Here is a 25,602-nt window from a genome sequence, read left to right as displayed (position 1 = left end):
GGGTATGTTTTGTTTTGTTTTTTTATTTTTTTGTTTTTTTTGTTTTGCATTATTGAAGATTAAGGTGGCTTTTTCAGAAGACTTGGGTTTTGTAGAGCCTCTTCCAGATGTCAGCTCCACTGAAAATCTGTCAGATTTTTTCTTCTGGAGTAAACATGTTTGAAAATATGGCCAATTAAAAAAAAAAAAAAGGAAAGGAAGAAAGAATGGCCCTGACTGGCAGGGCTCAGTTGGTGGGTGTCGTCCCACAGGGCAAAGGGTCACCAGTTTGATTCCCTGCTGGTCACATGCCTGGGTTTTGGGTTTGGTTGGGGGCATGTAGGGGAGGCAGTCAATAGATGTTTCTCTTGTTGATGTTTCTCTCCCTCTCTTTTTCCCTCCCTTTTCTTCTCTCTTAAAAAAATAAGTAAATTTTTTTTAAAGGAATGAGAAGTATTTGCATTTAAGAATAAACAAACAAAAAAATCACACAGCTGTTCTTTCTTTCAGTGGACTTGCTTTCCTCCATTCTTGCCTACCCCTCCCCCCACCCCACCTTCTCATCATCATTACCAAACTATGTGCTTGTGATGTCACAAGCACAGGATTATCATTCACCTCTTGAGTCAGGAGGTTGTAGTATCTCTCAGCTGGAAATCAGAGGTGGAAGTTCAGGAATCTTAATTTATACAGTGTAGTTCAGGATTATTTTTAACTGTTTATTTCCTCGAAGAAATAGTTTTGGATAGGATAAATTACTAAACTCTTATTTTTAGTGACCTCTGAGTTTAATTCTATGCTAAGTGCTGTGGAGGATTAGGTAAAATGACAATTTTGTGCCCTTGAAGAGCTTACAGTCCACTTGAGAGTAAGGAGAATAGGAAGGAGTGAATACCTATTGAGCCTTTATTTTGCCACACAAATTTGAAAATGTGGAAGTGTATTATCGATTGCATAGTATAAACTTCATACCTTAGGTATTTTGGAATACGAGTGCTCAGTTGTGAATGACATCACAGACGAATTATAACTGATTCCAGACCTTAAAAAAATAAATAAAATTATATTAGGTACAAGAGATGAAGGAAATAACACACCCCCCAAAAATTATTTCATTTTGGAGCTGAGAGGGATCAAGTAGAAACCTGGAATAGGAATGTGCTTGGGATCCTCTCGGGGCCGTGCGGAGGCGGAGTAGCAACGAATTGCAGTGAAACAAAGGTGGGTAGGTTGGTTTGGAGCTATGTTTATAAGGGGCCTTAAAAGCCAGGCTTCTGAGTTTAGACTTTAAATGATAGAAAATTGTGAGCCACTGTGGCTTTTTGATTGGGGTGGTAATACGGTGATAGTAGGGAACAAGGTTGACTTGGAGGGAAGGGAGATTGGCACCTGAGGTGTGTGAGGTGATGCCCTGGAGTTGTGTGGAGAGTGGAGTAATGAAAGAGTGAAGGAGATATTGTGAGGGAAAATTGAAATCATGAGGACTGAATGTGGAAGATGAAGGAGAGTGATCAGTCAAGTATGACAGACATTTTCAGCCTGGGTTTCTGAGACATTGACTGAAATGAAGTTAGGAAGGTTTCGTCACTTTTTTAGAGGAATCTGATAAGTTCAGTTGGAGGCGTGTTGGATTTTAAGTGGTACTGAAACGTCCAAGTGAAAGCTGTTCCAGCCCTTACAGATGTGCTGAGAGCTGGCTTGGGGGTGGGGTTGCTGTGTTGCAGGTGTGGCTCTGCAGTTCTTCTGCGCGGGTGTGGTAGCTGAAGCCAAGGGAATGAATAAGCTCTCTGAAGACTGGAGTTTAGGGAAAGGACAGGAGGCCACAGATGGTGGTGCTGATAAACACTAACTGTTCTCTCTCCAGGCCATCCAAATGGATTCCTCCTCTTTCTTTCCTGTTTTCTGTTTCTCTACTCCCTGTTCCCTCAACTCTCTTTTGAATGAGTGTCATCTTGTAAGCACTGTCTTAGGCACCTAGGAAACATGCGTCAGACAAGGTCTTTACCTACAAGGAGCTCATGGGTCTAGTGGAAGGAGACAAATGTGTAAATATCTGGATGGAATGAAGGGTCATAGATGCTGCACTAAAAGTATGTAGGGGGGAAGACGGGCCTAAAGGTCAGTTCTCCTTTGGGTGTGCAGAAGTTGAAAAGTGCCTCCCAGAGGAGACGACATTTGAGCTGAGTCTCGCAAGACGAGTTAAGGATATATTACATTCGACGGGGAGAAGTGCGCTACAGGCTGAGAAAACAGCATGAGCAAAGCTTAAGGGAACCAACCGAACAGCCAGGCTTCTTCAGGTAACTTTTAAATAATTCTCACGGCTGGAGGACAGGGTTGGAGGGCAGAGATGAGGCTGGGCAAGTGGGGACGGCTGATCATAGACAGCGTTATGTTGTGCTTAAGAAAATGATGAGCCACATTGGGTGACAAAGGAAATTTCACGTACTGGAAAGATTATTTTGTTAGTGGTGTCCAGGGTGGATTGGAGACGAACAAAATGAAGGCTTTTTAAATAACTTTATTATGCTTAACAGTAACACATTGTGTTCATGTTTATAGAATCATGGAATCAGAGCTAGAGGCCTGTGCTGCTTTCTTAGTCTCCCTTGTTCACTTCCAAGTGGAATGCCTGAAATTTACTCAGGATCGCAGAAGTAGTTTAGTAATAGCTTGGTCTGGAATTCAGTCTTCACTGCCTGAAAGGTGGTAGGTGACTAATAAATGTTAGGTCACTTCTCTAATTCCCTCACGAGTCCCATTCTAGTGTTTGTTACATTCTGCCACACTGCATTGTGCCAGAAGATAGAGGGATTTCTGTCATTCCATTCCGTTGTCCGTTTTACCAGTCCAGAGTGAACAGTGGTATTTTCCCAGGTCTGACTGAGGAAGAGCTGCCCTGAGAGCACCTGGAAAATAGGGGCTTTTGACCTTGGGCAGTGGGCGCCCTGGAGTGAGGAGGATGTTAGGGTTATTCAGCTGGTGCAGATGTAGAAGAATGTCAAGGTACTTGTTTCACTGAGTGTGCATATGTATTTACATCTCTCCTGCTAAGTTCCCTTCAAATTGTTTTCTTTTAAACTTAGTTTTCAGTTGTGCCAATGAAACTTGGGTACAAGAAATAAATTGGGCAGTGACAAAAAATATACTTACCTAAAAAGACAAGATATGTTATTATATTTGGATTTTAAAGCTTTCCTCTATTTTTAATTTCATTGGATTTTTGCGAAGGAAATTGTTGGGTTTAAAGTGCTAAACAAGTTTGGGTTTTGTGTTTTAGTCATTTTTGCTGGAGAAGAGCCTAAGAACAGGATAGAGGACACGTTAAAGGTCCTTAGATTCCCCTGGGGAAGATTGGATCACAAGGGGATGTGGAAGGATGGGTACCTTCCATTGATATGTTTTTCTCAAAACTTAACTGAGTTGTGATTTCTTCACTCTTTTCTCTGGGCTCTGTTCACATCTTCAGAGAAGGGCCTTGATTTGGAAACTGTCCACTTTGGTAGAGCTGCCAATTCTTAATTCTTTCTCAAGTGGGCAAGGGTACATTTTGTTTTTGTTTGTGAGTGTTGGGGGGAGGGGAGGAGAGATAGGCACAGAATGGCTGCTCACAGTGAGTCTTTGTCTGAGTTCCTGTGTAACTGGAAGTTTCCTTGGCTGTATTTTTGGGGGATGCCTTGGTTACACCAGCATTCATGTTATGTGGGAAGGTGGTTCTCACCCCGTCTCAGATACCGGATTTAGGATGGCAAGAACAACTTTCTCCCTGTCCATATTTGTCAGCCCCACCCCACTCTGTTCTAGGTGACTTTTGTGCACACCGAACTAATCAGGCATTCTCTTAAAGTTTAAGGGAACCATCTTGCTCCTGACGATTATTTTTATGTTAATGACTTCACTATTCCAGCCACCTGGCGCTTTCTTAATTTAAAAATTTTGGATAATGAGATATTTTAAATACTATTTAGAAAAGAACAAGGAAAAATCCGTAACACAGTTTTGAGCCAACAACCCAAATTTAATGGACAGTAATATTTTGTCATATTTGTTTTAAATGTCTTGCTCACTTTCAGATATAAAATGGTAGATATATCTGAAGCCCTACCCTACATTCTTTCCCTCTTCCTCTTTCTCAGGAAATGACTGCTGGTATGATTTAGTATGTATCATTCCATTTCATGTTATATATCCTTCTTTCCTGTTCTTTTAAAGCATATCATATATACACAAACAACATATAGCTTTGTTTTGAAATCTTCCTTAAAGAGAATCATACGTATGTATGCTTTTGCATCTTTTTCTCCCTACATTGTTTTTCACATATGTCTACTTGTAGATCTAGTTCATTTGATCACCTAATCTTTAAGCCTGTTTCCGTCATTGCCCTCCCCACTTGCTCTGTTAAAAAACCCTACCCATTTACCCCTGCTGGTGTGGCTCAGTGGACTGAGCATTGACCTGAGAACAGAAGGTCTCTGGTTCGATTTCCAGTCGGGGCACATGCCTGGGTTGCAGGCCAGGTCCCCAGTTCGGGGGCGAAGTGAGAGGCAACTGCTCAGTATTTCTCTTGAATGTTGCTGTTTCTCTCCCTGTCATTCTTCCTCCTTTCCCCTCTCTAAACAAACAAACAAAAAAGCCCTACCCATCAGAGTCCCAGTTAAACTATATCTTTCATGAAAATTTTCCTATTTTTTTTTCCCTCTAACAGGATATGATCTTTTCCACTTCTGAATTCTCCTGTCATTTTATTGGTACTTGTGTGGTGGTAGTTATATATCGTTGTATTTTAATTTACATATGCCCTTTGCATGCCTCTTCTGTAAGCCCTGGAAAGCAGATAAATGGTTTCTTTTATCCTTGTATCTCTCCTGTAGCTTGCCACAATAACTTACACAATAAATAGGCATTTAGTACCCATTAGCAACTAAATGGTTAATTACTAAATAAAAAAATAAAGACTAAATTGTTTGCTATCGTGAATTGTTAGTTTAATTATGAGCTTTATAGTGGCCCCCTTGAAAACTAAAGCTTTAAAAGAAACTTTCATCCTGAAAATTATGTAAAAATGCACACAAATGGTGAGAGCGGTCAAGACTAACTTCCCGTAGATGAAAGCGAACATTCCCGGAGTCGTGAAATGGAATTGATCGCTGATCTCATCCCGGTGAGGAAACTCCGGGGAATTGCTCCTGATGGCCGACCGGCAGTGAGCCTCCATGGCCAGCCTCATTTTACTTGCTATCAAATTCTGCTATTGTCATCAAGGTCTTGAACACTTTCACTGGAGATGGGATATTGGTGTTGAGAAAAAGCAGCCTATCTGTTCACTTGGTGAACACTGCCGAGAACCAGGAATTCTTTGGCCCCTAAAGAAGAAAGCCTATTATACACACACATATATACTATTACTATGTACATATATTTTTGACACTTTTTTTTTTTAACAAGACTAGATTGTAACTCAGCAGAATATTTTAATGCCATTAATTCTGGAATTTATAGTCCCAAAATAACATTATTTTGGCCTCCCAGCAGCTCTTTTCTCCACCCAGGAAGAAATTATTAAGTGGAACTATATGAAATTACAACTTTGTAGGAAAAGCAGTCAAATATTGGCAATTTTGTATGGCTAAAACTTAGTACATCAGTCCTCTGATTTCCTCTTGGGGTTCTGAGGAACATCATGAACCTTTTTAAAATGGATAATCCCAAATCCATTTGTAATTCTAAATGCATTTCTGAAATTTAATTTGCAACCAACTTTCTTTTGTGGTTATGTGTAGCTCAAATTTTTGATAAAAACATTTCAGTATATTTGGGAAGGTTTTAGGGTGATGTGTGAGGGTCGTAGGCCAGGCCAGGCTCTGGGAAAGAAGCCTGAGATGTAAGCTTGCTGTCAATAGCAACATAGAATAGATTGAGTTGGCTTTAATAGGTTTACAGTTCCTTCGAGTAAATGACTCTCCCACCCCCTTTCCGGCTACCCCCGAGCCTCCTGTCTAGTCTTGGTAAGGGAGGTGTGGTGATGGCAAAAACCATACCAGAGAAAACTGCGTGGCCCTTGATTTTCTACAGGCAGAGGGCAAGAGCCCCAGCTCCGGGCACCAGTCTCTTTCCTTGTAGTTCCCCAAGGGGTCGGAGTCGGAGTCGGAGTCGGGGAAGGGGCAAGGAAGCAGAGTCGACAGCAGGAGGTAGCAAATATCATAGAGTAGGATTAAAGAAAGGAAAGGAAAGAGGGATAGGTATAAACATTTAAAGAGGTTCTTTGTCCTCTCATTCTTTAAAACCTGGCGTAGAATTCTTTATAAACCTTGTACCTGGACTGTATCAAAGTTGTATTAAGGCTGCATACTACTTGGAAAACCAAATTACAGAATTTGGCTTTGAGGATACAGCTTTTTGTGTTTATTTGTGTTATGAAATTCTTTGAAAAGTCATGGTCATTTAAAATGAGTTGGTCATCCTAGTGCCTTTTGAGTCATTAATAACTGACGTGAAAGGAAAGAAGAAAATTCCTTTGAGGTTTTTGTATTAGTCAGTTTTGATACTTATATGAAGATAATCCCATGTGAGGAATCAAGGCAAGACAGTGGGGAAATATAATGCTGCTAACAAAAATATTTTAGACAGCAGGTTCTCATCTGTTTTAAAAATTGATCTGCTCTTGTGAGTTCCTTTGCGAGCTTTTGCTTTTGTCTTCTTTGAGCCAGGACCTCACCTGGCTGAGTGACAGACTATTCATTTTCTGAAATTTTCTCTCAGTGTTAAGACAAGACTACCTGACGTGAAGGATACTTGGGTCTCTGTTGTTTACTGACCAGGGATAGAGACTTCCCGTACCTCTCAGAATTCTGAAAATAAAATTTGAGATGTAGACCTGAGATATGCTGCATCCTAGCTTCTTTGAATGCCTAAAATAAATTCCTAGCTATTTTGGCATAAGGCGACATCTCATTTTAACAACATTAAATGCCTTCTCTCTCACATTACCTTTGTAATATACAGGCTAATTATAGAAATTAAGATTTTTTTAAAAAAATCACCTATGTAAACTTCTCTTGATGTTTGCTGCCAGGTTGAGACTGTAAATTCCTTTCTACTGAACACCTGCTGTGTACTGGAATATAAACAAGATGCTGTAAGGAGATATTAAGGAAGTGTTACCCAGTAAATAAAGAGTAAGAGAATTGGCCCCTTGGGAATTTATATCCTGGATTAAATGGAACATAGTTATATATACATAAATACAATTATAGAAAACAGATGTGAGAAATAAATACAGGCTGTTAGTAGTATGTATACCATCATATAGCATTCTTAGAACCGAATGGAAATTTACATGTTGTCATAATTTTCTAGGTGAGGAAAATGAGGCCCAGAATATTTATTTGTTTGTTTATTATCCTCACCTGAGGACATGCATACTGATTTCAGAAAGAGGGGAAGGGAGCAGGGGAGAGAGGGAGAGAAACATCAATCAGTTACTCCTCGCTTGGGACCAGGGACCAAGTCCACAACCTGGGTATGTGCCCTGACCAGGAATCATATCCGCAACCTTTCCGCTTACAGGATGATGCTCCAACCAACTGAGTCACACCGTCCGGGGCGGGGGGCCCAGAGAACTTAAATGATTTATTCAAGGTAGTAGTTATCATCAACATTTTATTGGATATCTGCCTTCTGAAAAGTTAGGCCTCAGATATAGAAAGAGTTACAGTTATAAAGAACTTAATAATTAGTTATGAGGACTTAAATATTTGTATAAAAAGACAAATAGGAGCCCTGGCCAGGTGGCTCAGTTGGTTGCAGCATCATCCTGTCTACCAGAAGTTTGAAGGTTTGATTCCTGATCAGAGCACGTACCTGGGTTGGGGTTCAATACCTAGTTGGGGCATGTATGGGAGGCAACCAATCAATGTTTCTCTTGCGTTAGTATTTCCCTCTCTCCCCCTTCCCTTCTCCCTCTCTCTAAATATCAATAAACATATCCTCTGGTGAGGATTAAAAAAAAGATAAATAGTAATACTAAGTCTTGGGTAGTAAGTGTCAAGTGAGGAGTACAGTTACATTGAGTTATAGGGGAGTCAGAGGGAGTAGGTAGGGAACAGTTTTCCTTTGAGGGTAGTCTCGGCCTGAGAGAAGATAGAGCAAGTGTGGCCGGGGAGCTGCGAGCTGAGCCCACCTCAGCCTGGGGGCAGCTTGTGGCACAGTGTTTCGCCTAGTGGAGCAGGGAGAGGGCCTTAAATCCCAGGCAGAGAAGTTTATCCTTACAGTGAAAAATCCACCAGCAGGGGATTTTATGTGTAAAGTAGTACTTTAGGAAAATCGACTCAGCCACGTATGTAGTATACGGTGGAGGAAGGGAGACCTGTTGCAGGGCTGTTGTATTAGCCCTGGGGAAAGCGTCTCTGCCTGGGGGGCGGTGATGGAGAAACCGGAGAAACGGGAGGATTTGAGTGATCTGAAGGAAAATAAATAGAATTTGGTAACTTTTTCTGGGAAAGGGATAGATAAGAGCAATATATATGTGCTTAATCTGGGTTATAGCAGTAAGGGGGACTGGGCTTGTTTGGTTTCTGAAACCTTTGACGAGCACTGAATCTAGTGCCATATTTTCAGTTAATATTGAACACAGGGTTTAAACAGCTGGTTTAAGTAGTAGAGCTTGGTTTAGAGTCCATTCTTTTGACTGTCCTTCAGTGTTCTTTCTACTATATCAAATTGCTTTGGAGGTGGGTTTAGTGGTTAAAAAGACAGAGCAGATGCCTGGGAAGTGAAATGGGAAGTCGGAGACCACATTATGATGAGGTTTAACCACAAGCAGTTTCAGTTCTGCATAGGTTTTCCTCATATTTAGACACTAAATACGTAAAACTTATGTCTGTCAGGCTCCGAATGCAGTGGTGACTCTGGTTTCTTAGAGCTATCTTCTTCTGAGATTCAGTTCTTCAGAGTCAGGGAAAAAGATCCTTGAAGTTGTAGAGGACCTTCTCTGAACTGGAATTTTGAAGTTCACATAGGCCTTCCCCTATATGTAGATGGGTTGCTTTAGTTACAAACTGTCAGTGAAGCAGCCTCAAAGGCCCCATTAGTCTTTTTCGGAATAAAGGGACGAGAAGCATTTTGGACCCAAATCTTTCCCACTTATTTACCTTGTCAGCAGTTAAGAGCAATTTACTTACACAGATCTTATTACCTGAAAAGGCCAGTAAATACTGTGGATCAATAGAGAATTTTTGCTAATGGGAAGTTTTTGGAGAATTGAATAGCCTTCTAAAAAATCCTTTATATTTGGTTTTTTAAAATGTAGACAGGTATATTTAAGATGCAACTCATTCTCCTCTTCCCTTCCCCTTTCCTTCCTTTCAACATCTGAAGACTCAAAATAGCATTTTCTGGATCAACTAACTTTATTATGTAGGTACTTTAAGGGTCTGGCTGGCACTGTTATTTAATTTCATCTGCCACGATTAAATATTCCTGGGCTTTATGACTGGGTCCGGAGTGGTGCATGACTTCCCATGCTTGGCTTCTGGAATTCTTATCCCATCTTCATCCTTGCCGTGACTTATCTGTTATAACTTCTGACCTGTCTGGGGATTTCAGAGAAGAAGACTTTATTATTTAATATGAAGACCCTACTCTGAGTTATATTAAGTGCTTTATATATTACCTCGTTTAACACATACAATAATTCTGTAAGATAGTTACTTTTAAACCCTTTTACAGGTTAATTCATCCAACGTATTTATTACTGTGTTATGAAATACTTATTAATATATCCAAAATAGTTAAGAACTGTTTAAGGTACCGAGGATACCACAGTGAATATGAGATGAGGTTCCTGCTACGGCGCAGGGAAGTTAAATAAGCTGCCCAAGTTCACAGAGCAAGAAGGTAACAGCTGCCATTTAGATAGAAATCTGATGTATTCCAAAGGGAATGTCTGCGACCATTATCACATTATTCTGCCATTCACATGTATTACAGGCTCTCTGTGACTATATAAAAAAACCAAGTGATAAAAATAGGTGGGACCCCCAATATTTCTTTGTTGAAAGGTTCTTGATGAACCCAAGAAAGGAATCTACCTTAGTGCTGACAGGCACACCTGCCCAATAAGGCTCTTCCTCTCTTCCCCTCCCCTGTTCCCGCTGCCTCTTCACCCACTCGTACCTGGGTATAAACTGGACAGTGTGACCTGCTTTGGCACTTGCATGTGTTTGCGCTTTGAGGACTGGGAGGGTTTTGTTTGTTTCGTTGGCTTCCTGAATGTTCCTTGCCCACTTGCAAGTTCTTTCTTGTAGTACAATGGTGAGTAATGTTGTTAACATTGTAATGTGGTCATGCCAGTTGGAATTTTTTTTCTTTCTCCCCCACTTTCTCTCTGATGAACCTTGGGTCAAATCTGCCTCCTGCAATGCACTCAAATAGGGAAGGCTTTCTGTAGTCAGAGGACTAGGAAATGGTTTCAAGGTTGGGAAGACTGTTTAAATCCAATGTCTTCTGCCCAGCAGAAATTCAGTTTTGCTGGCATTCCAGGTTTGTTCTTTAACCAGTGTCGTCCAAGAGAACACTGTTGTAGATCATGGCCATTATCACAGTGTGCTGTATCTGGGGTGGATAGTGTTTATTCTGGAGTTAGGAGCTTAAAAATAGACACAAGGATTTTTGTGTGTGTGTGAAAGAGCATTATTGCCTAGTAGAAAGCATTAAAAAAATATTTTGTTCTGTGAGAGTAAGGAGCTGAGTTCTAGCAGGAATTGAGTTCCAGTTGAGTTCTAGGGATCAAGTTTCAAGTGTTAGAACTATTTAGTATTGGGGATCCAGTCAGTTTAGTTTTGGCATTTCAGGAGTTACTTGGGCATGGCTCATGAGGTTAATGAGATGATTTATGTGGCTGTGTCTAAACTGGTGCTTGGTACTTTTATTGGTGCACAGTAAATGTTAAATTTTAAAAAGGTACTTGAATGCTAAGTGTCAGTTTGTCTTTCTTGGGCAGGTTCCCCACTGTTGAGTATTTCCACTTCAGAATAATATTTACTGGGCCTTAAACTGTGAGTAAATCATTCGGGAAAAGGGGTTGGGGTAACAAAGTTTTATAGTGTCAGATTCTTGCTGAGACTATGGTCTTAACATTTACAAATTGAATCCATTAGGCCTAACATTTAAGGAGACATTTAAGGGGAAAATTTTGGTTTTGCTTTGCTACAGTCAGTCCTCTGCATTTGATAGAAATAACTTGACCCTTTGGTAGGATTGAAAATGCTTATATTTCAATTGCAGTTAAACTGGGTTTAATTTTTGGTGTTTGAGATAGTTGCCTATGATGTTGCCTCTTATCCCCTCTCCATTTTTTTTTTCCCCATGAATGGGGTAATATATTTAAAAGTATTTTGTGAACTGCAAAGCTTGCAGTTGCTATCACCACCACTACCAATAATAATATTAGAACTATTAATGGAATAGGACTCATGAGGATTGGTTTCCTGGATTAATTTCAAGAAGATCAAGTCAGAGGAAAATGGGATATTTGCCAAATGACTTGTGCACTAATTGATGCCTTTGTACATTCTGGAAGGCAGGAGGAAAAGTAGAGGCTGTCACCCTGAAAACCTGGCTTGGTGCCAGCCATGTCATTGTGAAGGGTTGCCTATACTGATGGTGGCAAGAAAGTGTAACAGAGTTTGTCAAAGGTTTAACCTTAGAGGCTAAGGTACATGCTCCCAGAAGCCCCGATCTACATTGGAAACAACTTGTCTCAGTTTGTTGGTAAGTTAACCACATTCCTATAATATGGATCTTGCAATAAATAACAAAAAAATGCATCAGGACAGTATCTGCCTGGCCTTTCTAAGTAGTAAGATTAAGGAAACAGTACCTTTGACCCAAATATTTGGTTAGGTGTTATCGTCAAAGCCTTTACAATCAACTTCTGATAATTGGCATTCTTGGAGAAGAATATGCGATTTCAATAATTCAAAAGAGCAAGTTGTTTAGTAAATTTTGAAAATACCTCTTTCTAAAATTTTCTCTCTCTCCTTTTTTTTTCTTCCTGTCTCTGGTGCCTGGCACTCGGTAACTCTTTGTTGAATAAAGGAAGTTAGCCGATACCTATCTTGGGGTTTTCTCTGGAACCAGCCCGTTAGATGAACTTATAGAAAGCTGGGAAGATGACTTATTGGTCGATGTGTCCCCTTCACTTAGCAGACTGCCCGGCACACAGTAGGTCCTTACTAAGTGCCTGCTGAGTGACTGAGTCAGGAAGTGAAGGTTTTCCGGAGGGGAACATGGCCGGGACCTGGGTGCTGCTGCACTGATGCTGGCCCTTCCTACAAGGAGGAAGGAACATAGCTTTCCTACCAAGAAACATAAATAAATGTGGATGTGAGGAAGGTGATTGCTTGGATGCTTCTAGTCATTTTACCCTTTTGGGCAAGAAGTAATTTGTCAAAAGTTTGTGTTTTATTTCTTAATTTTTATGTATGTTTTATCCTGTTCTAATTTAGTCATTGCTGTGTTTTCTTGATAGCGTATGACAAGTATATTATAGCTTCAGACTATCAATGGAAAAGAAAAAGAAAAATCTATCTCTGTGTCACACATAATTTTATCCTAACCTCTTGCTACAATGCTTCAGGGTTGCAGTGCTAGAACAGTATTTTCAAATCCATTTTATATCTTTATAGGTGATAAGCAAAACAAAAATGATGATTTGTTTTTTAGCATGCCTTCATGATTTTTTTTTTTAATAGATGATTGTCCTTTCTTCATATGGTTTGGTTAAGTGATTAAATTTCCTAAATATTCATCTTTTTCTTAGAAGTAAGAGGCTGAGCTGCTTGGCAGGAGGAAAGGAAGTTTTCATAGATAAATCCACAAAGTGGATCACATAGAGAATTGAACATCAATTCAAGATTGAATCTGTGAAGTCAGGTCAGGATTGCTAGAATGGGAGTCAACGGATTTATGTCCTATACACAGTTTTATCACTAGTTAGCTCTGTGACTATGGGCAAGTTACTTAATCTTACGTGGTTCTCAGTGTTGTCATCTATAACTTGAGGGTTGGAAGTTGAAATGATCTTTTATGTCCTCCTTCTAAAATCCATAATTCTAAAGTGCTTAAACAAGGAAAATAGACTGACCTTGCTGCCAGGCTTATTCCACATAAGACCCAAATGTGAAGTGTGTAAATTATGTAAGTAATGGAAGTGTATAGTCTGTATTCCCAGGCAGAATGAAGTTGTCAGATTGTGTTATATGCTCGTAACTAATTTTATATGCGTAAATATAACAGGCATGGTTGCTTTGAAAAGAAACATTACCACCACAAAAGACAAACCTGTACAAATAAATGAAAGAGCCCCCCATAACACTCAGGATAGAGTACTAACTGGGTTAGAGTTTCTGCTTCTTAACTCCAACCTGGAAATAGAAATATACAAGTGTTGGTGGGGTTGGCAGAGGGCAGGGAGGATGGTAGTGGCTAGTAGAGAGTGTGGATGAACATGGGTGGTATTTTTAAAAGCAAAATATTAAAGAATTCTTTAGCCTGTGAGGTTTGCATGACTAGACTGATTTGATTTTGCTTTACATCCCAGAAGAACTGATACGAACCCTGTATTCAGATTTAGAGAACTTAGGTCCAAGCTCCTTGTTTTCTGGGTATCATTTAAGCTTTATAAGCTTCTCTGTGTATAGGGGTTTTCTATCAGAAAAGAAGGGATTAAAAGTCTCAAAGAGTATTTAATTTTGAAAATTTTTATTAAATGAAGACATATTTGTTCAAATGCTTTAAAAACAAATTTACAGCAGACTAGAAACTATTCTCTTGGTGGACAGCTGTACAAATATATTTGTTCATATAAACCTTGATTATACTTTTCTGTGGGCTGAATGATGACATTTGAAACCAGTAAATAAATCACAAACTATTTTAGGTATAGATTAGCTCTCAGTTATCTACAGAAATGGACTAGCATGAATAATTTAGAAACAAATATTTGTTAGGTATCTATGATGTACCAAGCAGTTTGTTAGGCCTGTTCAAAATTTTTTAAAGTGTAAATAAAAGGTTCCAAGTTCAAGGATCTTAATTCTATCTAGAATGTATCTTCTTCTCCAGCCCGGTAAGCTTTTACATATCCTAAAGACTCACTTTGAGAAACTTCCCTAACCCGTCCAGATAAACTGGTTGCTCCTTACACCTGTTTCTACCCCATTGGGCACTAATAACATGCTTAGATTTCTCTCTCCAGACTAGAGTGCCTTGGAGGTAGAATTGCGGCTTCACACTTCATTTGTATCCCCAGGCCCTAGGGCAGCACGTGGTACAGGGTGGATGCAGTTTGGCCAATTTTGAATGAATGACTGATAGTCAAGTTGGAGAGATAAGATGTGAGTATCAGGAAGGCCAACTAATACTACAAGGCACTTTATGATACCAGCAAGTACCAGTGAATGATTTACATACTGGCCATAGGAGTTCCAGTGAGGTTTAGTTAGATATGACAAGGAAAGATATAACTATGGAACTTGCAGATGGAGAATTAAAAATAATAATAGTAATGAGTATCTTTTTTGAACTGAATTATATAATTTTATAAAAGGCAAGTTTTAAATTGTTTGAGGCTTTAAAAAATTAGTAGTTATATGCTGAAGGAAGTCAATTTACTAGAAGAAATTTACAAAGTGATTTTATTTTCTATGCATAAATAATTGCAGATAGTACAGTAACTGGATTTTTTTTTCTTTTTTCCCAGTCAACAGAAGGGAAACTTTATTGAGGTCCCAGGGCCAAGGGGTTCAGGCAAGGGACTGCCCTGCTGGTTGTGGAGGTAGCGGAGGGGCCTTATTTAACCTTTTCCTTGGGTTAAGGAGAGGTTGTTGGTCTGGCCACATTTTCTTGCTACATTTGACAGCGCAGGAGTGCAGGTGGGCATAACACTCACTACAAAGCATCTTGTCACAGTTGTACTTCTGGGCAAGCTAGCAGAGGAGGGCTCGATGATGCCACCCCGCTGACGGAGCGCCAAGTGCAGGGTGGACTCTTTCCGAATATTGTAGTCTTTGAGAGGACGGCCATCCTCCAGCTGTGTGCCCGCAACAGTGATGCTGCTGGTCAGGCAGGATGTCCTCCTTGCCTTGGATTTTAGCTTTGACATTCTCAGTGGTGTCACTGGCCTCGACCTTGAGAGCGGTGGTCAGTAGGGGTCTCACAGATATCTGCATCTCTGCTGCCACGGCCTCCTTGGAGGGAGGGAGCAAATTGGAATGTTCGTCTTCCTGCCACCCTCCTCCCACTTGAGTGGAAGTTCTATAACTGATAGTCAAATGCCCTGGAATGAGGATTCAGAAGCGGGAGAGAAGGTTGATAGCTACTGAATGTTTAAGGGTTGATTCTAGAGAATCAGTATGTTTTGCTAGTGGAGTAGCTTCTGTTGATTTGTAGTATTTATTTTTTTTCTCTCATGTCAAAAGTTCAGTAATCAGAATCCTGAAGGCTCAAGTAGAACTTTTGTTTTTACAGGCTATTCTTTTAAAAGTTGAATTTATTGAGAACCAAACTTTGAACTATTCTTGGCCCTATCTGAGAGGAAAAACAAAAAATTCATTGTGTGTAACAAATAGACATATTGGTCTGGATCTAAAAAAATAAACATTAACATGATTGCTGTTTCTATTCAAGTTACTGTTGTTGTGCCAGTATTATAATAACAGACCTTCTCTATGACTCCCTCTGCCCTCTTTTTTCCAAAGGTCAACTTCCATTGTACAAGCTTTCCAAATTATTAAATTTCCCAAATAACTGTAATCTAAGGAGCCCTTTATCAGTAGCACTGAAAAGACAAATGCTAGTTCATGCGGAGTTCTCTGGGAACTTCTCCACGATCTTTATATTAGTATTTGGCTATTAATGGAACTTGTCTCTTAGAGATTTGTTTTGCTGTTTGTAGACCTGATTTAAAAAACAAGCAAACAAAAACTAGAAACCCTTGGAAAAAATAGTTAAATCTTGCTCTTACAGAGACACGTAACAGTGATAGTAGTGAAGCCATGGGGTCCGCTCTTGAGTCCTTGCTGGTATGTGTCCATAGTGGCACATGGTAAGCTAATACATTGTTTGGGGATTGGTAAATTATATGATTGGGTTGAGTTTTTTTCCCCTGAAGTTTGATTTAGGGGGAGAAAATAGAAGACATCTCCCTGAGTGTATACTGTAGTGGAGGTAGAAAATGTCTCAATATTGTCCATGGTGAGTAGGAGGAGATGTGAACATTTCTTTTGAACAATCCAAAAAATAGATGCCATGTATAAGATTAAGAGAGTATTATAAAACCATTGAATCTGGAATGAGTAGAGTAGTGAGGGGTAAAGGTGGGGAAGTAGGACTGGGAGATTGACATTAGAATTTCAGTAAATCTGTGTGAAATTACTGTTCCTGGGGATTTGGGGATTAATGAGCTATTTAGCTGTGTCTGTGCATCTAGGAGAGGACAGATGTCTTTCTCTTGCTGTTATTTATGGGAGGCCTTCTGGCAGAAGGTACAACTAAGAGATCTCCTTTACAACATTTCTCTTTGTTTTTTCAATTATTTATTTATTTTTCAAATACATTTGTCTCCATTTTCCTGCCACCACCCCCACCTCCCACCCTCAACCCTTCCCCACTTCGGCTTTGTCCATGGGTCCTTTATACATGTTTCTTGACTTGACCCTTCCCTTTCTTTTCGCTGTTGCCGCTCTCCCTCCCCTCTTGTTTCTGTTGGTTTGTTTTTTTCTTTCAGTGTTGCTGGTTTTATTTTTCTTGCTTGTTTGTTTTGTTGATTAGGTTCCACTTATAGGTGAGATCAACAACGTTTTTCTTGAAGGCTCAAATTGCTGAAAGACACTGGAATGGGGAATGATAGAGACTGGGTGCTGTGTGTGTTAAGCCTGTGCCTTGGAAACAGTTGTAGGACTAGAGGGTTTGTTTGGGAGGCATAGAGGGAGCTTTTGAAGCAAAGATAGAGGGGCTGCGTTGGGTACCAGTAGAGTGAAGCAGAGTGTGTGAGAGAGAGTTAGGTAGAATGAAGGCAACTGACATTTTTTTGAGGATTTGCTGTGTGCTGTGCACTGTCCCAAAGGCTTTACGTATCTTAAGTCATTGAATCCTAACAAGAAGTCTGAAATACAGACATTTTCCCCATTTTATACATGAAGAAATTGAAGCACAGAGTAGCTATGTTACGTACCCATGATTGCACAGCCCTTAGTAGTAGATTGGGGATTTAGATTTGTCTAAACTCAGAGCCAATTCTCTTTCTCAGCGTGAGTTGAAAGGAGTTGAAGCAGTGAGGGCGGCCTTCCATGAGGGTGGACTGCCGGTGCTTTCTCAGTCTAGCTCCCTGGACTGCGTGCAGTACCGTGCGAGACTGGTCTTGGGAGTCAGGCTGGGCTCATGAAAATCCTGGTCCTACCACTTTTGCCTCTGTAGCCTTGGGTAGCCTAACCTTCCTGAGCTCTAGTGTCTTCATCCATGATGTGGGGTTAACAGGACAGACAGACCTCTTAGAGTTGTTTGGAAGTTTAAATAAAATAATGTCTGAAGCTTTAACACGTATTCTTTTTTTTCTTTTAGACTCATTATCCTTAGGTTGTAACATTTAGTGATACATAGGTCTCTTTAAGTATGGAATTTGGTCATATATCCTTGTTCTAAAAAGACTGTACTTTGCTTCTTTCACTTGGAAGGACCTATATTAACTAAAAACAATTTGCCAAGATAGTCTTTTGTCTCCCCCTCCCACCTAATGAAGAATTGTGTGAAATTTCTAAGGGTTTTTGTCCCTCGTCTTTTTCCCTGTCTGGATGCCTCTGGACTGACATCATAGACATGGAGGAGTCTCTGACCTTTGAAAATTCTTCCCAGCCTTGAATGATGTGGTTTTTCAGTGAGTTTTGGGCGGAGTTGGAGCGGGCTCAGACACAGCTGTAATGCATCAGTGGAACCAGGAGAGTGGGCATAGTGGGAGAATGCGGACGCTTTGGGGGATATTGTAGATAAGAGAATGTAGGGTCAGTAGTTTCTCAGGCACTTTAACATAGCTTTATTATTTACAATCGGTATTTAATTTGGGGTCATTTTTCTCTGATACTAAATAGTTGGGCACTCGGAGCATGCAGACTGGTTTTAATGTTAGTCTGAGTTAAATAATGTTTAGGAAGAGAAATTATTGCAAATAAGATCATATGACAGTCTTAAGCAAAATGTCTGTGAGATGAGCCACTGTTTTAGACTTACCTGCTTACAACATTGATTACCTAATTATCAGCAAATACCACGTGTGTGTGTGTGTGTGTGTAGTAGAGAATTAGTACATATAAAATTCAGTTCATCTGAACAAAAATTGAATACCTAGTAGGTACTTGGATGCCAAGGGATACAGGATGAACAAACACAAGATTCCTGCCCTCACACTGCTCATGGTATAGTGGGGAGACAGACATGTAAATAAACACAAACACTGTGCAGTGTGGTAAATAATATGATGGAGGTAGAATACCAGCTGTAGCACCGAGGAGGGAGTGGGCAGTTTAACTTGGGAGGCCAAAGAAGGTTTTGCAAATGAGGTATTACTCAAGTTAGTCTTAAAAAAGAGATAAGAATTCATGTAGCTAGACTAGGATATCATTCCAGGCAGAGGGAACAGTATGTGCTAAGGAACTGAAATTTGAAGCACATAGTGCACTCGGGGAACTACAGTACGAGGTGAATGATGGGAAGTAAACAAGGCTGGAGAGAGAGGTAGGGCCAGCAGATCATGAAGGACCTTATTTATCGTGTATAGGAATTTGGATCTTAAACTTGAGTCAGTGGGGATCCATTGAAGCATTTGGAGTAGTGGAATATAATGCTCTTATATTTATATTTTAGACTGATCAGTCTCCACAAGCAACTGCTGTGAATAATGACTGGACAGAGGAAGAGGGAGAAATAGCAAATGGAAACTATTTCTTGGGAGTCAGATTATGAAAACCTGAGAGAGAATAAAAGAGATGTAGCAAGTGGAAGGTGCCAAATGGATTTAAAAAATTCTAAAGGTAAAATAGTAAAACTTATTAAAAGACTATTTGTGAGTTAGGATAAGGCAAGAGAGAAGTCCAGGTGGCTCCCAGGCTTGTGATTTGGGTGAGGGGTGATGATACCATCTGCTGGAATAGGCCTTCTACAAGAGAATAGTTTAAAAGGGTGGGGGACAGAGATGAGAGAAAGAGCTTCTGTTTTTATTTGCTGATTGTGACGAGCATGTGGGATTCCCAGGTGAGCTGTAGGGGGTTTGGGGCTTTACTCCAAATACATTTAGAGTCGTCAGCGTTTGGCTACTTGGGGGCATGTATGAAGCTTCTCATGGTGATGATGTAAAGTGAGAAGATGGAAGGCCTGAAGTTAAAACTGTGGGTGTACTCACTGCCTTTGGTGACGGCGCAGGAAGAGGAGCCCACAAAGGTGACCAAGATGCAGAGCCAGAGAGGCAGGAAGAGTGGTCAGTAAGTATCAGATGCTACAAAGAGATCACCTTTGATAAGCAGTACAGAGGACTATGATGCTCTTATCTAGGTCAGGTCCATTCTCTCAGTTTTTATTTATTTTTCTGTTATAGTTGACATACAGTATTATATTAGTTTTAGGTGTACGACGACATAGTGATTAGACACATACATATCTTATGAATTGATCACCCCAATAAGTTTAGTACCCATTTGGCATCATACATAGTTATTATAATATGATTGATTATTTATGCTTACTTTATATCCCTGTGACTATTTTTACAACACACAATTTGTACTTAATCCTTTTCACCTTATTTTACCTGTCTTCTAACCCCTTTTCTGTCTGGTGACCATCAGTTTGTTCTCTGTACATGTGAGTTTGTTTCTGCTTTGTTTGTTTGTATATTTTGTTTTTTTTATATTCCACATTTAAGTGAATTCATATGGTATTCATCTTTCTCTGGCTTATTTCACTTAGCTTGATATCTTATAGGCCTATTCATATAGTGGCAAATGGCAAGATTTCCTTTTTTATGGCCAGGTAGTAGTCCATTTTGTGTGTGTGTGTGTGTGTGTGTGTGTGTGAGACCACATCTTCTTTATCCATTCATCTATTGATGGACAATTGGTTGCTTTGGTAGCTTAGCTATTGTAAATAATGTTACAATGACCATAGAGTGCGTATATCTTTTCAAATTAATGTTTCGGATTTTGAGGGGTAAATATTGAGGAGTGGAAGTGCTGGGTCATATGGCAGTCCTATTTTGAATTTTTCGAGTAACTCTCATTCTCTTTAGCTGGAATTCTATTTTGGTAGGTTGAGGACTGAATATAAGGTGAGAAAATAGCATCGGTATTTATTTTGGTGAGATCTGCAGGGAAGAGGAGGCTAGCCGCCAGCCATCAGGGAGGGGCAGGGGAGGAAACCTGAAAGAACTCTCTTGCTTTGTTTCATCATTTTTTTTGCTGTGAAGTTGGAGGCAGGGTCATCTGTCAAGAGTAAGAGAGGTGATAAGTAAGAGGCTCAAGGAGAACGATGAAGGTACGGGATGGTACAGAGAAGTTTGATTGAGGTACCAAAGTCAGTCAAAAGACAACAGTGTTTCATTGACGGGAATGAGACTGAATACCATTCACTTGTAGTTGTACTGCTTTGCAAGGTTATGTGAGCTTGTCTTGCTCAATGGCCCCATTCAGTTGCAGAGAAGTTGAATATGGGATCTGTCTACATTGGGCAGATGAAATAGTAGGATAAGGATCTAGAAAAGTATGTGATCAATCATTGGATTCACATTCAGTTAGGCAAAAAGGGACAAAGTGTTATCTATTCATTTTTTTCAGTGTTCACTGCTATTATACCTAGTCTAGCTCACCATCATCTCCTTTGTGATAATATTCCAATAACTTTTTCCTAAATCCACTTGTGCTCCCTCCATACTATTTTTCTCACTGCAAGTAAGATATTTGAAATAATCAAGTCTAATTATGTCCTGCTTCTGCTTATAACCCTTCAATGGCTTCTCATTACTTTTAGGATAAAATCTCAATCTTTAAAAAAAAAAATTTTTTTAAATTATTGATTTTTAAAGAGAGGATGGGAGCGAGAGACTGAGAGAAAGAAAGAGTAAAAGAAGCATCGATTTGTTGTTCCACGTATTTATGCATTTACTGGTTGATTCTTGTATGTGCCCGGGGACCAGGGCCAGGGCTTACATCTCCGTCTTTAACAGGGCCCGAGAGGCCCTCTCTCCCTCCTCACTTTGCACCGTTCTTATCTCTGTTCCTTCCTGCCACAGGATGTTCATACTTGTTTCTTCTGCTCAGGCATTCTTTCTCAGTTTGTTTCTCGGGTTCCTACTCATTTTTCTATTCTTTGATGTAATATTGATTCCTTGGGAAAGCTTTTCTTGTCTCCCTATAGAGAGACCACTCCTCCCGTCAACACTTCTTTAGTAAATTATAATTATGAAATTTTCTGGTTTTCTTTTTCTATATCGGAAGCTTTGTGAGGATAGAGATTGTTTGTAGTTCAGTGTTGTGTTCCTAATCCTGACCATAATGCCTAATATATAGTAGGCACTCCATAAATTTTTTTGTCGAATTAACGAATGAGTTGGCTAAGAAATTGGATGGTCTGAGATGAAGAAGTCTTGAGGTGAAGGAGCAGGCTTAGTAGTGGGGAGAAGAAAAGCTGGAAGGAGATGAGGCTGTCGCCAGAATAAGATGCTGGGAGTTGAAGATTTAGAGGCAGGAAGAGTTTCAGGAGATGGCAGGATCCAGGACCAAGTTGTTGGAGTAGAGATGGAGGTCTTTGCATTTGATGGGATTATGAAACTCTTAAGTCAGAAATGTTAGATGGATTGTTTAGGTGGGTGTTGTAGTTGCTGAGAAAAATGGTAGGATTTGTAATGAGGGAAATACAAGGTGGGGTCAAAGTCTGTAATAAATATGAGAGATAGGTACAGCCCTTTCATGTTGGTGAATGAATTAAAATCAGTGTGGTTCTGGGATTGGTAAAGCCCTAGTCCTTTGGGGGGCAGTGTGGTAGAGAGTGTATGTTCAGACTTCCAGCCAACACCGTGACTTTTCAAGCCTTGTTTCTGTATCTGTAAACTGGGAATGATAAGCCTGCTGCAGGTTTGTCATTAGTGAATAAGGAGTGTTCTTGAACATGCTTAATGTTAACTTGTTTTTTATTCTCGATTGTTGGCATCAGTTCAGGAGGGCACAGAAGTAAAAGTAGGGATGAGAGGCAAAATTAGCAGCAGAAGTGAATTTGGAAGAAGGTACCTGATTTCATTCATTCCACATGCTGAATTTATACTATAGAGTCAGCATAAGCAGTTACGAATGAATACAGGGTAAAAGCAAGATCTGTAGGGAAGGATTTTGTAAGGTAAAGGCTACTGGCTGGCCCATAACATTGCAGTGTTGATCCACAACAAATTTTATGTAAAAAAATGATTAATCATTTCCATGACAGTTTCATCTTCTTGGGAGTAGACTTTATTGTTCTGGGGAACAGAATAAGGACCATTATGTGAAAATTAGAGGTGGGGGACAGCTGGTGATTTAATTTAGAAAAGCATTTTCTAACAATCAAACCTAACAATAAAATGGACATCCTGGCAAAAGAATGAGTTCTCTGTCAAAGCTTGTATTCATGTGGAGACTGGATGATTGATCTGTCAGATCTAATAGAAGCCTTCTTGCATGGGAAAGACATTGGATTAAATAATTGCTGAAGCTGAAGTGTCTTCCAATTGGAAGATTGGAGGATTTTGACTCCGATTGAGATTTGTTTAAATACCATTCAGTCAACAACTATTTGAGTGCTTCTTTGGTTTCATTGGAAAGTTTGAAAGCCAGTATTTTGTTTTCTTTGTTTCCTTCCTTTGTGCTGAGACAGAGCCAAGGACTGTGAGTCTTCGTCATTGCCTTGGATATTCCCTTTTGGAATTTGAGAAGCTCAAGCCAGGTGTTGGTGGTGATGTAACAAAAGCAGCTGTCCTCACCTGTTGGGTGGGGTCCGGGTGGAGTCCACGGCGTGCACCTGGAGACAGCAAATATAAGAAGGTGCTGCCAAAAAGTATGGTGGTGTGTTTTTTGTTTTGTTTTGTTTTGTTTTTTTATTAAGGGAGAGCAGAAGGGAGGGAGAGAGGGAGGGAAACATTGATGTGAGAGAGAAACATCACTTGGTTGCCTTTCCTGCGTGCCCCGACTGGATACCAAACCTGCAACCCAGGCATGTGTCTGACCTGGTTCAAATCCTAGACCTTTTGGTTTGAGGGACGACACCCAGCCAGCTGAGCCACACTGGCCAGGGTAGTGCTTTGAATTTTTGAGCAAGTCGTTCTAAATAATGTTGGACCTCTAAATTATTTTTTAGAAATATTTTTGAAAAGAATGGCCTACTATGTTGGCGGATGAGATCTGTGATGCCTAACAATGTTGATGGTTTTCGTTGGCTTCTCTCTCTCAGAAGCCTAAGTCCGGCTGGGAAATTGCCTACATGCCTGTGGCTTAAGTAACTCTTTTTTTCTCCTACCAAGCACTTCTTTGCTGATTGCTATTTGTGTGCTTATTGTATATTTCCCACATTCTTTCAGAAGGTGATTCAAGTGGCTTTTTCTAAGTTCCTTTGCTTGCTTGCTTGCTTGCTTTTTCTTTCTTTCTTTCTTTTTTTCTTTCTTTCTTTTTTTAGAAATTTGAAGTGCATTTTTAAGTCTGCTCTTGGTTCAGGATTATTAATTCATTTGTTATTTGGGCTGCTACCATGTCCTGTGACAGAAGACAGTGACTGAACATGGGCCCAGAAAAGGGATTCTTGTCTTCTTTAGGGGAAGGAGAGGCCACTCATTCATCTATGAATTCTGAAGGAATTTAATTCTTAAGTTTTGAATGTAAGGAACTAATTTATAACATTTTGAATTTTAGGTATCTTAGGCCAAAAGTTCTTTATAAATTGGTAGCCTTTTCTGACAGTTGTGTTATTGAAATGGAACTAAATTAGACCTTGATTATATGTAGACAAAAAGAGACTATATGGACCACAGTTTATGAGGCTGTAGTAAACTGAAGTTCAGTTTTTAAATCTGGAAAGGACCCTACAAGTCATTGAATCCAAGTCTAGGATACACAAGAGGCAACTGAAACACTGTGAGTAATTTGACAAGAGTCACCCAGCTAATACATACAGGTGTAGATAAAATCATATGATATGAGGATGGTGGAGTAGTGACAGTACAGTTGATGTCTTTTTAGAAAGGGGAGAGGTTCTAACACTTCAAGATATGGACTGGGACCAGGGAAGCCTTTAGAAACAGAGGAGTGATGTGAAGTATGAAGTACCCTAGAATTTCTCATCTGCTAAATTAAGCCTCAAGTTGATTGGTTTGGTGATGGCCGATGTGGAGACTCACTTATTTATTCCTCAAGTGTTGATTGATGGCCTGCAGTACTGTAGATGCTATACTTGATGCTGAGGCAACAAATACGAGTAAAACATGTCCCTGCACTCAAGGATCTCTTGTAGTACTGGAACGGTACAAGAGAATACTTTATTTTGCCATCTCTCTCTCTCTTATAAAAGTTCAATTTTATTGACTTAGTGATCTCTACTGGGTTTATAACCCACAAATGATTGCCTTAATATTTCTAAGGCATGCAGAAAATCAGGATCTGATCACATCACTAAACAAGCTGGGTCCGGGGTTGAAGAGACTGTCCCCTGAGCCACCCATTACCTTTGAGAATCCTACTTTTGCCTTCCCCAAAAGGCAGGGGATTGGTGGATTTAGTAGGGCAGGTGTGTGTGTACCTGGTGACTTTATGAACAAGTCCTCTTCTCCAGAGAACTCTAAACAACCTGTCTGATATGGCAGAATTTAGCTACAGATTGTTCTTCACTCCATTATTGCTTCCTCAGCTGGGACTGCTAACTTCAGAGGAATGTGCATTGGTGCCAGGCTGTCAGTCAGGGACAGAGATTCTGCCAAAGTCAAGTCTGAAAGAAGAGATCTTTTTCAGGTGAACTTATTTGGCAGTCATGTGGAGTTAGTGGACAAAGATTGACTTCTGTTACGAACCTTTGGGATATTCATTCTACTTTGCATAATAGTTTGTGGTTTTTATTTTTAGTTGTTCAGATTTTATTTACCGATTATTTTGCTCTTCCCATTTCCTAGCTAGCATCAGAAGAGTGGTCAGCTGTCAGTTATTTAGTGTATAGTATTCAATCATTCTTTCATTCATTCTCTCATTCATTCTCTCAGCAAATATATACTGAGGGCCAGTGTGCCAAGCACTGTGCCAAGCGGTACATGCTGGGGACACATTAGTGAACTGGACACACAAGCGCTTTGCTTTCTTGAAAGAAACGTATTAGAGGAGGAGACTAGATAGTAACTAATTACAGTGATTCTAGATTATATTAAAGTGCCAGGGAGGAAATGAACAAGGTGCTATGTTAGAGAATAACGCGGGTGGGAGTTCTTCAGGGTGGTCGTCTGGGTTAGTTTGGATAAGCCAACTGAAGGGTAGAAATGTAACACTCTAGAAAGGTTTGGGAAAAGCATTATTCGGA

General features: G+C 40.0%; 1 protein-coding gene across 4 annotated transcripts in view; it reads left to right on the top strand.

Moving 5' to 3' along the window:
• OTUD7B (OTU deubiquitinase 7B) overlaps positions 1–25,602 on the top strand; it is a 52,659-nt gene that overhangs the window by 4,829 nt on the left and 22,228 nt on the right. Inside the window, exons 1-2 of one of the 4 annotated variants that reach the window (XM_054575184.1) lie at positions 1,697–2,279; positions 24,121–24,176. The exons of the other annotated variants lie outside the window; for them this stretch is intronic. The gene's annotated coding sequence lies outside the window, so the exon portion shown is untranslated. Of the gene's footprint in view, positions 1–1,696; positions 2,280–24,120; positions 24,177–25,602 lie in introns of those variants that run through there. 4 annotated transcript variants of the gene reach the window in all.

This window comes from Pteronotus mesoamericanus, unplaced genomic scaffold (assembly GCF_021234165.1).
Source record: "Pteronotus mesoamericanus isolate MK-2021 breed Mesoamerican mustached bat unplaced genomic scaffold, CSHL_Meso_final contig_1108, whole genome shotgun sequence".
Taxonomy (NCBI): Eukaryota; Metazoa; Chordata; class Mammalia; order Chiroptera; family Mormoopidae; genus Pteronotus; species Pteronotus mesoamericanus.
Note: the sequence above shows the minus strand (reverse complement) of the source record. Positions and strands in the feature narration are given on the sequence as shown.